The sequence below is a fragment of the Pteropus vampyrus genome, unplaced genomic scaffold (genome assembly GCF_000151845.1).
Source record: "Pteropus vampyrus isolate Shadow unplaced genomic scaffold, Pvam_2.0 Scaffold70, whole genome shotgun sequence".
NCBI lineage: Eukaryota > Metazoa > Chordata > Mammalia > Chiroptera > Pteropodidae > Pteropus > Pteropus vampyrus.
In genome coordinates this window covers 6,032,445-6,042,715 of record NW_011888851.1, presented here as the reverse complement: position 1 = coordinate 6,042,715, position 10,271 = coordinate 6,032,445, and the positions used below count along the sequence as shown (strand labels likewise).

The 10,271-nt window shown below is 34.4% G+C and overlaps 1 pseudogene; it reads right to left on the bottom strand.

Moving 5' to 3' along the window:
- Positions 1-8,855: 8,855 nt before the first annotated feature.
- LOC105293272 lies at positions 8,856-9,285 on the bottom strand (annotated as a pseudogene).
- Positions 9,286-10,271: the final 986 nt, after the last annotated feature.

The following is a 10,271-nucleotide window of genomic DNA, read 5'->3' as shown; positions in this document are numbered from 1 at the left end:
TATACATATCTTTTAAATTAAGGAAATCCCTCTTGGTGTCATTCTCCTGGACATGTGTTATCCAGAGATGTATTAGTTATTTTGTATTTTGGAGCAAAATTTTAATTGTTCTTGATTCATCTTTTAAATATAAGGAGAGATTGTTATGTAAAAGAATACAAAGAAAATTTTAATATTTTAATTTTCTAGAAGATTAATCTGATAGATGTATGTTTTGGGAATTTTATGAAGGCTGCATTTGTACATTAGAGCAGCTCTTTTTTTTTATTCTAAAACAATACATTAGTTAAAGCAATAAGATGTCATACTTTCCATTTTTGCTGCTTTAGAATGGTCACAGTAGGCTCAATGAAGTATGTCCGGAAAAATGTAAATACCATATGTCTTTCATAGTACTGTAAGTTTTGAAGTTTTGAATTTTTTTTAGTAGACAGATCAAGATGAGAGTAGATTATTATTGAGTTTGCATTTATGGGGAGAGCTCGTTTCTTGTTATAAAGGAGTTAATGGCTGAGTGTAATGGTACGAAATTCCAAAGAAAGCATCTTTTAAATCAGAAATAGCCTGACAGGAGAACAATGCATATCATTAGATGCAATTACTACATAAATGGTCTTTTTGTTTTAGAGAATGCTGTTTATAGTAATTGAAAAAAAATCCCATGTGCCATTTTCATTGTTTGCTCCATTTGTTTGCTTTTTATGTGATTGAATTTCACACAAAGGAGAGAATGAAAACTATTTTCAGGTGCATCATTATATTTTCTACAGCTTCTTCAATTTTAGAGCTTACCTCTTGTTAAGTATTCCCCAGGGTGTGTGTGTGTGTTTTATGAGATTCAAAGAAGAAGAATGACATTTCTCATGAAATCAACCTCTAATTTGATTGAATATTGCATTTTTAATACAGCAAAAATTGGCTTTCACTCACATTTTGGGGTAATGTCTAGCCATTTTTCAAAGTGAACCTCATTGAAATTAGGAGATATAATTATATTTCACATTTCCTAGAGCTGTGTTTCCAAAAACACGGGATCACAAATATATAGCACTCTGACACACAAATATTGTTTAAAAAAAAAAAACCAATATATGAGATGTAGTTCTCAATCATACCACATTTTCTCTTCTTGTCTTTTTGTCAGCGTTTGAGTGCTTATACCTGGGTGAAATAAAATTGGGGAAAAGTCAGTATATCCTCATTTTGAAGCATCAACTCTATGCTACTGCTTCCTTTTATGAATAGTGCATGGAATTGGCATGCGGGAATACATGAGAAAACTATAAGACTTAGATAAAGTAACATTCAAATGATTTAGGGGAAAGACAATGGAAATGTTTTCTATGGAGTTTAGATATAAACCCGTGGATATGGGGAACACAACTGTTTGCTTTTAAACTTAATTGGTTGTTTTAATTTTTGTTACTTGAGGCCTATTTCCTAGAATCACAGCAAACAAGAAATACTTAAAATAAAATTTCTGAACATAGATTTCTGAATCTCATTATGTTAGCTTTTAATTTTCAAAAGGAAGTTTTGTTAGACTAGTGCAGCTTTCTGAGCGAGGACAAGTGTTGATGGATTAGAGAAGAAAACAGCATTCCCTGGGAAAAAATGGATTAAGCAAGATATAAATGACAGAGAAATGTGTTCATTATTTATACATTAATTCATTTGTTCTTTTATTCATTTAACAACAATTTGATGTCATATCTACTATGGCCAGGGACTCTGCTGAGTTGTGATAAGTCTGGGAGAATGTCAACAGGACTGATATGCCTTAGTATATTACTACTTATTTACAGATCCCATTTCATTCCATTTTTAAAAATTGAGATATGATTGACATATAATATTTATTAGTTTTAGGTGTAGAACATAATGATTTGAGATATATATAGAGAGATAGACAGCAGAAATATTATCACAATAAGATTAGTTAACATCCATTGCCACACATAATTTCATTTTTTTCTTGCGATGAGAACTTTTAAGATCTACTCTCTTAGCAACTTTCAAACATACAATATAATATTGTTAGCTATAGTCACCATACTGTACGTTACATTCCCAGGATTTATTTTAGGATTGGGAGGTTATACGTTTTGACACCATCTACCTCCCTGAAACCACCACTCTCTCATTCCATTCCATTTTAACATGAATGTGTTATGCACAAAACAGAAAAGTTTGATTTGAATGCAATTAAGAAACATCATTATTTTATTCAATTGGACAAATGTGTGCAATTTAATAATTTTGGTCAATGTTAAAGGAACAATATGTTTATAGTGTTCTTATTTCAAAAGTACTATCTGTAATGATTGTAAATATAAGTCTAATTTTCCATTCAAATGGGTGATGGGCTGAGAAAATAGATCTTACAGCTCAAAATTTCTTATAGGAAGAAGACTGGTGCCAAAAGAGAAAACTCCTTTTCCTTTAAATTTTTCTCTCACAAGAGCTAATAAGCAAACGGGGATTTAGTATCATCCAATCTTGACTTTAAGATTCTGATTTAAAAAAAAAGCCTCAGAGCTGTTTCTTGAGATCATTTTGCTTTAGAATATTGTATTCAATAGTCTTGTAAGTGTCGATGCTTACCTTGCATATTTAGAACATATTAAGGTTGAAATTTTCTAGGTCAGTTTTCATACTGCATTTTATATTGTTTATGGACTAAGCAGATTGATTTATGCCAAAAATATTAAGAACACGGTCTTGTTATTAATACCAAGGCAGGTGAGAAAAGTAAAACTTAAATCCATCAGCTAAATGAAAGAAAAATTCAGCCTGTCCCCAAAGTCTCCCTAGAGGTCGTTCCAAAGAAGTACACAACTAAAAATGTTTATAAGATCAGCCTTTGGTAAAATCCTGCTTCGGAAGAATAACAATGGAATCCCGTCAGGGTTTAAGCTAATAAGATGAGCCTTAAAAAAAGCACTGGGAGTCCAGTAGCATCCCAGATTCCTTAACCTGTAGTGGGTGGCACACTGGTTAAAAGTAAGACCTGTGGAGTCTTACTTTTAAGACTGGGCTTACATAACCTTCGAGCAAATGATTTAACTTCTTTAGGTCTTAGTTTTCTCACTTTTAAAATAGAAATTAGAATAATACTTCGTTATCACAAAGAATGGCTGTGATGGTGAAATGAGATTATGTAGTGCACGGTACAAGGCAGTTAGTGAGCTCTCATCAAATGCTAGTTATTATTATTAGATATTTGTTAAATATGTGCCTGACAACCACTGAATGACTTAGAAAACTAGTCCACAAATAATAAAATAACATTATTTATCTCAAATAAATTTTTTCAAAGATGGGGACAATTACAGATTAATCAATTAATATCTCTGCTGTTAGTGCAGCTCACATGTTTTCTCTAAGCATTTCTGTGCTTCTTTTCAGGTCTTGCTTGGAGTTAATTTGAGTCGTGGCTCTTCCACAAATAATTTGGCTCTCATTTTTAATACAGCAAAAATTGGCTTTCACTCACATTTTGGGGTAATGTCTAGCCATTTTTCAAAGTGAACCTCATTGAAATTAGGAGATATAATTATATTTCACATTTCCTAGAGCTGTGTTTCCAAAAACACGGGATCACAAATATATAGCACTCTGACACACAAATATTGTTTAAAAAAAAAAAAACAATATATGAGATGTAGTTCTCAATCATACCACATTTTCTCTTCTTGTCTTTTTGTCAGCGTTTGAGTGCTTATACCTGGGTGAAATAAAATTGGGGAAAAGTCAGTATATCCTCATTTTGAAGCATCAACTCTATGCTACTGCTTCCTTTTATGAATAGTGCATGGAATTGGCATGCGGGAATACATGAGAAAACTATAAGACTTAGATAAAGTAACATTCAAATGATTTAGGGGAAAGACAATGGAAATGTTTTCTATGGAGTTTAGATATAAACCCGTGGATATGGGGAACACAACTGTTTGCTTTTAAACTTAATTGGTTGTTTTAATTTTTGTTACTTGAGGCCTATTTCCTAGAATCACAGCAAACAAGAAATACTTAAAATAAAATTTCTGAACATAGATTTCTGAATCTCATTATGTTAGCTTTTAATTTTCAAAAGGAAGTTTTGTTAGACTAGTGCAGCTTTCTGAGCGAGGACAAGTGTTGATGGATTAGAGAAGAAAACAGCATTCCCTGGGAAAAAATGGATTAAGCAAGATATAAATGACAGAGAAATGTGTTCATTATTTATACATTAATTCATTTGTTCTTTTATTCATTTAACAACAATTTGATGTCATATCTACTATGGCCAGGGACTCTGCTGAGTTGTGATAAGTCTGGGAGAATGTCAACAGGACTGATATGCCTTAGTATATTACTACTTATTTACAGATCCCATTTCATTCCATTTTTAAAAATTGAGATATGATTGACATATAATATTTATTAGTTTTAGGTGTAGAACATAATGATTTGAGATATATATAGAGAGATAGACAGCAAAAATATTATCACAATAAGATTAGTTAACATCCATTGCCACACATAATTTCATTTTTTTCTTGCGATGAGAACTTTTAAGATCTACTCTCTTAGCAACTTTCAAACATACAATATAATATTGTTAGCTATAGTCACCATACTGTACGTTACATTCCCAGGATTTATTTTAGGATTGGGAGGTTATACGTTTTGACACCATCTACCTCCCTGAAACCACCACTCTCTCATTCCATTCCATTTTAACATGAATGTGTTATGCACAAAACAGAAAAGTTTGATTTGAATGCAATTAAGAAACATCATTATTTTATTCAATTGGACAAATGTGTGCAATTTAATAATTTTGGTCAATGTTAAAGGAACAATATGTTTATAGTGTTCTTATTTCAAAAGTACTATCTGTAATGATTGTAAATATAAGTCTAATTTTCCATTCAAATGGGTGATGGGCTGAGAAAATAGATCTTACAGCTCAAAATTTCTTATAGGAAGAAGACTGGTGCCAAAAGAGAAAACTCCTTTTCCTTTAAATTTTTCTCTCACAAGAGCTAATAAGCAAACGGGGATTTAGTATCATCCAATCTTGACTTTAAGATTCTGATTTTAAAAAAAAGCCTCAGAGCTGTTTCTTGAGATCATTTTGCTTTAGAATATTGTATTCAATAGTCTTGTAAGTGTCGATGCTTACCTTGCATATTTAGAACATATTAAGGTTGAAATTTTCTAGGTCAGTTTTCATACTGCATTTTATATTGTTTATGGACTAAGCAGATTGATTTATGCCAAAAATATTAAGAACACGGTCTTGTTATTAATACCAAGGCAGGTGAGAAAAGTAAAACTTAAATCCATCAGCTAAATGAAAGAAAAATTCAGCCTGTCCCCAAAGTCTCCCTAGAGGTCGTTCCAAAGAAGTACACAACTAAAAATGTTTATAAGATCAGCCTTTGGTAAAATCCTGCTTCGGAAGAATAACAATGGAATCCCGTCAGGGTTTAAGCTAATAAGATGAGCCTTAAAAAAAGCACTGGGAGTCCAGTAGCATCCCAGATTCCTTAACCTGTAGTGGGTGGCACACTGGTTAAAAGTAAGACCCGTGGAGTCTTACTTTTAAGACTGGGCTTACATAACCTTCGAGCAAATGATTTAACTTCTTTAGGTCTTAGTTTTCTCACTTTTAAAATAGAAATTAGAATAATACTTCGTTATCACAAAGAATGGCTGTGATGGTGAAATGAGATTATGTAGTGCACGGTACAAGGCAGTTAGTGAGCTCTCATCAAATGCTAGTTATTATTATTAGATATTTGTTAAATATGTGCCTGACAACCAGTGAATGACTTAGAAAACTGGTCCACAAATAATAAAATAACATTATTTATCTCAAATAAATTTTTTCAAAGATGGGGACAATTACAGATTAATCAATTAATATCTCTGCTGTTAGTGCAGCTCACATGTTTTCTCTAAGCATTTCTGTGCTTCTTTTCAGGTCTTGCTTGGAGTTAATTTGAGTCGTGGCTCTTCCACAAATAATTTGGCTCTTAGGTGCTTAGGAATTTCATTTCCTCTTTGGGGAATAAAGAGGGGGTATATACAAGTGCAGTCACCAAAAGTAACCTCACAGGGTGATCCCATCACGAATTCTTAACTGGGCAGGTCATGGTGAGTAGTCACACCCCTGACCTAAAAAAGGGTTTCTTTGTCTTAAGCAAGCCCTGTCCATTATTTTAGTGGATCTAGGTTAACACACCTTTGAAATGTCTCTTATTTTTAGATCCCCTGGAGACAAAACCACTCTCAAGGGAGCACATCATATTGTTAACTATCTTGTAATTTACTTTCTTCCACCTTCATGCAATCTTCCTTAGTTAGTTCCTTAACTCCAAATGTAAAAAAGAGACTGCAAAACTGTCATTCTCTGGAGCATTTGAGATCTTGCTTCTTGTTGTGTCATTAGTTTGGCTCAAATAAACTCATAAAAATTCTCTATGGGTTTGGATGTTTCTTAAATTGACAACTTCGACAGTTTTCTAGGGACTCTTCTATCAGAATAAAGGTAGAGATGTCAAGTGTCCCGGCAAGAAAATTGGGTTTAGCTTCACTTTTATTTTCTTCCAGAGCCATATAAAAGAATGTTTCTTTCTTCCTTATTTTTAACTATTAATTAGTAAAAAAATAGAAGTATAAAGGTTTTGGAGAATATGGCTGTCCAGTGGTTCTCAAACATAATGAACTAATAACATGTTCACTGTTGCATGGAGGAATGAGAAAAATAAGTATCATATAAAAAATTTCTTTTAAAGCTAGATATCATCATAAAAGTTATTTATTCTGACATTATCTTCTTCCTAAATTTTTAGTGTTATTAAAATATATATTTTTTTCCTATGAAATCTTGCTTATGTTTTGGGTTTTTAAGAATGTTCTTATTTGGAAAAAGTGAAAAATAAAGGCAATCTCTTATTGACTGACTTAATTCTTTTTTAATAGGTTTTTGAAGTCCAAAATCTAAGAACCAGGGATAATTATAATAGTGAACACTTATATAAGGCTTACTATGAGCCAGGCCCTGTTCTAAAAGCCTTACAAACATTAATTTATTTTAATGCTTACAGCAACTCTATAAGATGAGTACCGATATTTATAGTTAAGAAAACCTATTTTATAAAGAATCAGAGAAACAGTGATTAAATAACTTGCCCAAGGTCACGAGGCTAACAAATGGCAATGCTATGTCTCAAACCCAGGATTCTCATCTAATCTCTTTCTTAGTTACTCTGAGAAGAGTCCTAAACTCTCACTGAGCAAGAAATCTTAAGCTGCTATTCGAATATCTGGTGGGCATCTCGGCAATATCTACTAAAAGCTTCAAAAATGTGTCTTTGCTTTGACCCAGAGTTTCCGGGAATTTATTCTAAGGAAACAATCAAAGAATTATGCCAAAATGTATGCACAAGGGTATTAATCACAGCATTATTTACACTGGAGAAAAATAGACACTAAACAAATGCAAAAGAAGAAATTGTATAAATATCAGATAGGACAGCCATGCAAAGGAATACTAATGTGAATGAAAAAGAAGCTGCAGAGCAGACCTGGCAAGCTCAGGGGACTACATGGCAGGCCTGAAATGCTCAGTGACTAAAAGTAACCACACAGGATGGTCTGATCATAAATTCCTAACTGAGCAGGTCATGGTGAGTATTCACACCCCGGGCCTTGGAGAAAGGTTAATCTTTACCTTCAGTGAGCCCTGTCCATTGTTTTTGTGCATTTAGAATAACATATCTTTAAAATATCAGAGTAATTTTCTTTTCAGACCCCTCATAAACAGACCTAGTGGCACCAGAGCACCAGGACACCAAAACTCCTCCTTGTTTTTTCGTTGCCCGCATATCATCTCTATGTGCTGTACTTGTTAAATGTCACCTACCCTGTACCCACCAATGTAAAAGAAATTTGTATCTCTCCATTTTGCTTTCTAACCAATCTTAGGGATTTCCCGCTTTGCTTTCTCTGGCCTCCTTAATCTATGACTAATAAATTTCATGTATCTTCTTTACATTTTCTCCTTTGATTCTAAAAGGAACTGGAAACTGCCATTCTCCGGAGGAGTATTTTCTCAACCTGCTGAGACCTTGCATCAGGGCATGTTCTCAAAAATTTGGCTCAAAGAAATTCTTATAATATTCTTCTGTAGGTTTGGATGTTCTTTGTTGACACAAATAACTTTAATTGATTTAGGTTTTAAAACGGTTTCTCAAAACCCTGGGGTTTATCTGATGTGCATTAGGGCTCTCCAAATTTTTTATCTGAATTTCATAGATATGGATGGAGATTGATATGTTGTCTCCAATCACCCCTGTGAATGAAAAAGAGGTGATGTAATACATTGTAAATTCCTAGCTGGGCAGGTCATGGTGGATAGTCATGCCCCAGGCATATAACCTTTTAGTGAAAGGCGTATCTTGCCTCACGCAAGCCCTGTCCATTTGCACCTAGGTTAACACACCTTTAAAATGCCTCTTTTCAGACCCCTCCTAATGCATGAACCACCCAGTCAGACCCCTCTTTCTAAGATGTAACCACTCTCTAGAGAGCACAGAATCTTAACTATCCTGTAATCCAATCTCCTCTTTGTTTTCTTCCACCTTCATGTAATCTTTCTTACATTCCTTCCTGAATTTCTTTTTATTTTCAATTCAAACTCATTTCCTTTTTATTAAAGTCCAAGTTGCCATTACATGGCTTGGTACTCAATAAAGAAAATCTTGTTCAAGTAAGATAATATGTTATCATCAGTATTTCCAGGTGACTGTTTACAATCAAGTAGCATTATCAGTAAATCCTTGGGCAGCCCATCATGGGGTTTACACTTTGTCTGGAGTGGAGATTCTCAGTCCATTTAAAGTTGGTCTTCGTTCCTGGATGACAGAAGGTTAAGTTTCTTTATGAGGTCCTGTTTGTCTTTAGCAACCTCTAAGATGTGAACAGCACTAGCAAAATCATTTAACCATCTACATGCCCACAAAGCAGCATCAATGATTTTAGGTTCTGGAACCAGATCATAGCCAACAAGTGTGTTTACCCCTTTATGCCAGGTATCAATATGTGGCCTGTTGAAGTATGTCACTCAGAGAGCATCAAACTCCTCATCTGTCTCATGTGAGCCATGGGAGTAGCAGCAAACTTAATGGATAGCAGCAGGCGGAACCCAGGCTGGGGCGGGGTGGTGTGCAGGAGGCTTTGAGGGCTGGCCAGGGCTGCTGCTACTCAGCAGTGGTGGGATGCGCCTAGCATGAGGGTGATTGGCCATGCGCAGGCTGAGGCTGAAGAGAAGCCGTCTGTGGGCTCACTCCTCTTTAATTTAAAATGCATAAAAGAAACTGCAAAATTGTTATTCTCCAGAGCATTTGAGATATTGCTTCCTGGTATATGTCATCAGTTTGGCTTAAATAAACTCTTATGAAAATGCTTTATAGGTTTGGACAGTTTTTACATCAACTCCCCTGATTGAACCTTTTTATGTTTGTAAAACGTGTTCTCAATAGATTTACTTTAAGATGAGTAAATGTTCTACATTTAAGTAGTGGTCCATTTCTATGGCTAGACAGATGCTTTTTAATTTGTTTTTTGAAATGGGGATGCTTTTTAGACTACGCCTATTTTCAATAGCAACTCTCTAGTTATGGTGTGGTAATGAGTGTTCCTATTTGGATTTTCTTGGCTGGCCACCTTGTCAGCCTGTCTTCAATATATTTTCTTCTACTAAAAACAAGCAGACTTACTTCTCTATGTTAAACTAGCCTATAATCTGCAGGCTTTCTGGGAGGGAGATTCCTTTCCACTGTATTTTCTTCTGGTTTATGTATCAACAACCATGTAAAAAGCTTCTTGGACTTAATCAACTAGTCTTCCTCCTCAAAACTACTGGAAGAGGTAAGTGGATTGCTGATTAGTGTGCTACATCTGGTGTAAAAGCATGTTAAAAAATAGAATGTAACTGCATAAATTTGAAGATCTAATTGGCTTTATTAAGTGAGTCATGAATCGGGCAGCATCCCATCTAGCAACTGGAAGGGAATTCCAATGAGTTGTACAAAATGAAAGGTTTTTATAGGCAGAAAGAAGGTGGAACTAAGAAGTTAAAAGAGAGGGTTATGTCAGGCAAGGACCCCTTTCCTTTGGGAAAGGCAAGGGTCTTATCAAGCAGATTATCTCACTAGTATGGATCAGGAAAATCCAGACCGATTCGTTTAAAATTCCATTCCTGGAAGAGGCTGTAA